The sequence below is a fragment of the Clytia hemisphaerica genome, unplaced genomic scaffold (assembly GCF_902728285.1).
Source record: "Clytia hemisphaerica strain Z4C2 unplaced genomic scaffold, Clytia hemisphaerica genome assembly, whole genome shotgun sequence".
NCBI classification, from domain to species: Eukaryota; Metazoa; Cnidaria; class Hydrozoa; order Leptothecata; family Clytiidae; genus Clytia; species Clytia hemisphaerica.
The window spans coordinates 324,915-330,283 of NW_027104302.1; the positions used below are offsets into that span (position 1 = coordinate 324,915).

The 5,369-nt window shown below is 36.0% G+C and overlaps 1 long non-coding RNA gene across 1 annotated transcript; it reads right to left on the minus strand.

Moving 5' to 3' along the window:
- Positions 1–2,902: 2,902 nt before the first annotated feature.
- On the minus strand, positions 2,903–4,585 carry LOC136817431 (uncharacterized). Its single transcript, XR_010848088.1, has 4 exons — positions 4,500–4,585; positions 4,295–4,343; positions 3,786–3,928; positions 2,903–3,535 (listed from the first exon to the last, which is right to left on the minus strand). It is a non-coding gene; the product is annotated as an uncharacterized lncRNA (long non-coding RNA).
- Between the last annotated feature and the right edge of the window lie 784 nt (positions 4,586–5,369).

The window sequence follows — 5,369 nt, forward strand, 5'->3', positions numbered from 1 at the left end:
AAGAACAATAGGTCAAAGTATTAAGAATCGGGGTACAGTCTAGACTACTTCAATTCTGCCCTAAAGACCAGAGCAATATGAAATTTTATTTTGATTTTGATTTTTGAGATTTTAGAGTCAGTCAAGCCCGTCGAAAAACTAATCAAACTAATGCATAACATCGATTTCGTAAGGATCGTGCAACACTAAAAAAAGACTGGGAAAGAATACAATAAGTCACCGCTAGATTGTGTTGGAATATAAAGCGCCCTATTAGAGAAAATTCAATTTTTGACATCTCGGCGTGAAACAAAATTCTTGTTATAGATTTGACAATTGTTCTCAAATAGTTAATTTTCAAGCGCCTTCAGAAGTATACCGTGCGCGTAAAAAAATTCCAACCATCTGTTATCAGGTTAGAAAAAAAGTTACTCACTCTGTTGTGGCTTTGTTTCGCTTGGGCAGATCCTCCTTGTAGTATAATAAAGTCACAACCATCAAGATTACAGTGAGAACCTTTAAAGGCTTTGATGATCTCCAATAAGTCATTATTTTTATTGTAATTAAAACGCTGTAACCTGCTCGGTGCTGTAACCAAAATTTTAGTTAAAAATCTTTAAAATGTTGCACGTTTTGTTATCATAAAGAACAAACCATATAAGAACATAAGGCTTTGATGGTCAAAATGTTAAAAACAAGTTAAGAAATTCTTTACAGACTCTAAGACACTCAATTTCTTAGAAAATTGGGTAATACTCACAATATGGTGAAAATAAGAACATGCCAAGAACATTTTAAAGCCCTATCTAGACTCACAGTCCCGGAAATACCGAATAGCTCATAGAAGCAAACCGGAATGTTTAAATATTCTATTTGTATAGTGTAAACAGAGCTTTAAGGTCTTGTCTACTAGTTTATTATTTAAAATTTTCATTTTTAAACTGTTCCTATTTATACTATTCATAGTTCATTTAAAAGATACCGTAAGTTGGTCTAACGTCGACATCCGTCTTCTAATTTCGACACCCTTTTTTAGAGATAGGAACAATAGAAACTGAGGAAAGTCGGAATCGCTGATTGACTTTGTTTAGCACAATGAGAGGAAAAATCTTTAGTCAATCAGCGATTTCGACCTTCTTATTATTCCTATCTATAAAAAAGGATGTCGAAATTAGAAGACGGATGTCGACATTAGACCAACTTACGGTATTAAATTGCCAATTATCTGTTTCTCTTCATTTATTAAACCCAAACTTAAAAATTGAGACTTCTGTCCTTGACACAATTGGCAGACAAAATTTATTTGGTTGAGGCATATTACGAACTACTTCATTGACGACGTAAAATTTCGCAAACGAGTCTTCAACTCGTGAAATTAAATTCCTGCCAAAGAATTTCTGTAGCTGCCTGCCTGTACTTATGGATTATTAACCGAAAAGCCGGTCGCTCTATTTTAGCTACTTATACATACAATTCTATACTATGCTAAAATCTCTGACAAAGAAAAGTTTTTCTAGTAGACAAGACCTTACTCTGATAATCTATCTTACAGCCTGAAACAGCCGTTATTTCGTTTTTCAAAGGGTTCCATTTAGGGGTCCATTTGGGGGTCCAACTTTTGTCGTCGCCCATAATAGCCATGGTATATCAAGAATTATTTAATGGCTGTTTTTTTTGCCTACAGGTATATAATAATAAAAGATATCTTTCATCATCACCAAGATTACGTAAACACGTCAACTTACTCGAAGGAGTGCAAAGACGTGCAACAAGATTGGTCCCAACGTACCGCAGCCTTTCATATAGTGATAGGCTCAAAATTCTCGGCTTACCAACACTCGAATTTCGAAGACGATTTTGTGATATGGTACAGGTTTACAAACACCTCCACTACTACGATAAAACAACAATACCTGACAAGTTGAGTAAACGTCCGCGTCCAAATCGAAGACACCCCCATGAGCTTCTACCTACCTACTTCGCAAATGACGGTTTCCACGGACCTCAAACGAAATCCTTTTATTACAGATGTGTGCCAACCTGGAATAGACTGCCGAGAAATTTCGTTTCAGCAAAGTCTATAAAGACCTTCAAAGAAAACCTCAACGATGCATAGGAAAACCATCCCTCAAAATACGATTCAAGAAGTGTAAAATAAGATCGGTTAGAGGCCCACTGTGAGCCTAGCTTGTAAATCTGTATAATAATAATAATCACAAAATAAAAAGTACACTACTCCGAGTTTCGTGCTACTGCACTTTTCAAATGTACAAAATAAAAATGAACCTATTTAGAAATTCTCTTCTTTTAAAAAAGCTGAAAAATGTTTAAAAAATTGAGATAATTGGTGCAATAAAAATTGATGTATGTATAAAAAGCCGAAAAATGTTAAAAAGTTGAGATAATTGGTGCAAAGGGTAGTAAAAAATGTATGGAAAATGCTAAAGTTAGTCCGGTGAGACTGCTTTAAAGCTTTTGAGAAGAAATTTATTTACATGACGGCATGTTGTGAATAATTAATTCCGAAAGCAAATTTTTTCAGGAAAGCAACTCGAGCCCCGACCCCCGAAAATTGGATTCGCTTATAAACAAATGTTTAACTTCATTTTGACGCCAATGGGACTTTAAGTTCTTTTAAGAAGGTGATGACTCTTAGGAGAGCTTGGAGTGAAGGAGCCCTTTTTCTATTTGCGCTAGACCTGGGAGTTCCTAGAAACTTACCAACCTTGTCTTTGCTGTAGATTATATTTGAGTTTTTACTAAGTAAAAGGAATCCACTACCCTTTATATAGGCTGGATCAAGTTTCTCAATCACGGCCACGCAAAATCTTTGATCGGAGTTTTATAATAAGCGGTGTTTTTAAATGCTTCGAGGGCGCTAGGTTAACTTTTCCTCGAATACTTTGATGATGTAGCGTCGTTTTACGTAAATTTTTAACACTGCATATTTCTTAGCGGGTACCACTTTCAGAAAAATACTCCAATCGAAGATGGCGGATGTAGCTTAGTCCAGGGATATATAAAGGTCAGTGGTACCACTTTAAAAAAAAAGGATCAACGATGGCGGATGTAGCTTGGTCCAGGGATATTGTTTAGTTGTCGTTCTTCAAAAGAATCTTTTGTTTTATTTCGGTTTATTTATCTCATTTTTTACACAAAATCTGGCCATCACTCTTATACGATTATTAGACGCTTATCTCTACGAACACATTACTTAACTTACATTTTGTCTGAATATAAATATTGATCGTTATTTATCCGTGTTTATTATGCTTAGTGCAGTTAGATATTAATTTACTTTAAACGGGACAATTTTTTCAAAGTTATTGTAATTAGAAATTTTTTGACAATCAAGAATTTAATGCGTTACCGTTAGCATGGTGTTGTCTATGAAACATGAGAGAACTGTTCCAATATAATTGATCTTTCATTTTCCAACTAACTTCTTCGAGTAGTTGAAAGGAAGGATATGATTGGTAGCCATATTCTGAAGCGAATCGAGGTTTAGGGAATGTGTCCGGGTCCCAACAGTCTTTCTTGTAGTCATAAAAATGTACTGAAAAAAATGTAAAGCACTTTACAGGAAATCTTAACTGATGATGCACATGGGGAGTATTAGTTTCAATATGGATGAGCATCCGGCAGTTTTATTTTCCGGTACTTTTGAGGCAGATATGTTCAATAAACTGTTCTTATATTTCTATCGCTACTAAAATTTAATCTACAATGTCTTTTTTATAATGTGAACTGCTTCATCGTATCAATCTTTATACAATAGAAAAGCCAGGCCATTAGCTGACACCTACCATCTCCAAATCTTTCATCTTGAGGGTTTTTAGCAATATATTTCTCTGCTACATTTTCATTGCCATTTGAGGGCGAGGACAAGAAATAAGGGCGTGTTTTTATCTTCCGATTCTATGATTGGTTTAATCGTATCTGCGTAGAGCTGAAAAGATAGATGAACATAACACAACACAAAAAAATCTTTATAGATATTCCGACATCTGTCTTAGGTACTTACCGTGATTGTTTTTTTTTTCATCTCAGAGACGATAAGATAAGATAAAGTCGACATTTTCCGTGGATAGCCCAGTAATTTAGGACTTTTAGGCAGTCATTCGATTGTTTTCACTGGGTCCATGGCCAGCCGGCTCGGCTATCTATGAAGTGAACGGAACATTGGAAGGAGCGGGGATTCGAACCGCGAATCCATGGTTTAAGACGCTGATGCCTTTGACCACTTGGCCATCATTCCAAAAGATAAGCAGATATGCTTATAGTGCACGAAGTAGAGTTTACCGCGATATTTTACCTTTCCATAATCCGTAGTTAGACGTTCTCTATTCGTTTTGACTTCATCCCTGAGTTTAAAAGAACAAAAAGCTTTGAATCAATGGTTGATATGATAAATCGTTTGATCTGCCATTCTAGTAAAATCATATAAACCTTTGAAATATCACAGCCCATTTTCGTGACAGCCTGAGAATAGTTGGCAATTTAAAAGACATTTATCTCACCACCAAGATTGTGCGATAGCGGCCTCGTTTTCATTATTTCCACTCCAAGCAATGATTGAAGGATGATGATGTAACCGTCGGGTCTGTAAAACATACAAACATCAAGCAACGATAAAGGTGATTACCTCACTGTCAAAGACATCTTATATTTTATAATAGTAGGGGGCCAAGCCTGGGGTTCCGTGACATCATTTTTACGACCTAACCATTTTTAGTCTATTCCAAAGAATAGTATATTACAAGATATTTTTGAGAGGGAGGATGCGCATTAGGCCCGGGAAAACTTTTTGTCACCAAAATAGTGACGCCATAGGCAAAACTGCAAGGAAAAATAAGGGGTAGAGAAATAGCTTATTTTCAAAAGCCAAAATAAACGAAAATGAATGGTACCATTTGATAGAACATGAAATTCTGAGCAAAAAATTCTATTACAACAACTCTCTGACTAAAACACACAAAGAAATACGGCCGCTTTTAGACCAACTAACTGTCTGCTCTACTGTGAATTTGACGTCAAATCTTGTTTTGATCGTACTGAGGTCGGTATGTTTTTGAACTATTTCTTTGTGTTTTAGTCAGAGAGTTGTTGTAATAATTTTTTCGCTCAGAATTCCACGCTCTTTCAGATGGTACCAATCATTTTCGTTTATTTTGAATTTTGAAATAGGCCCGGAATCAGCTATTTCTCTGCCCCTTATTTTCCCGTGCAGTTTTGCCTATGGCGTCACTTTTTGGGGTCATAAAAAGTTTTTCCGGGACTAACCCACGTCTTCCCTCTCGAAAATATCTTGTAATATTGTTCTATGGAATGGACTAAAAATGGCTAGGTCGTAAAAAAGATGTCACGGGACCCCAGGCTCGGCCCCCTAC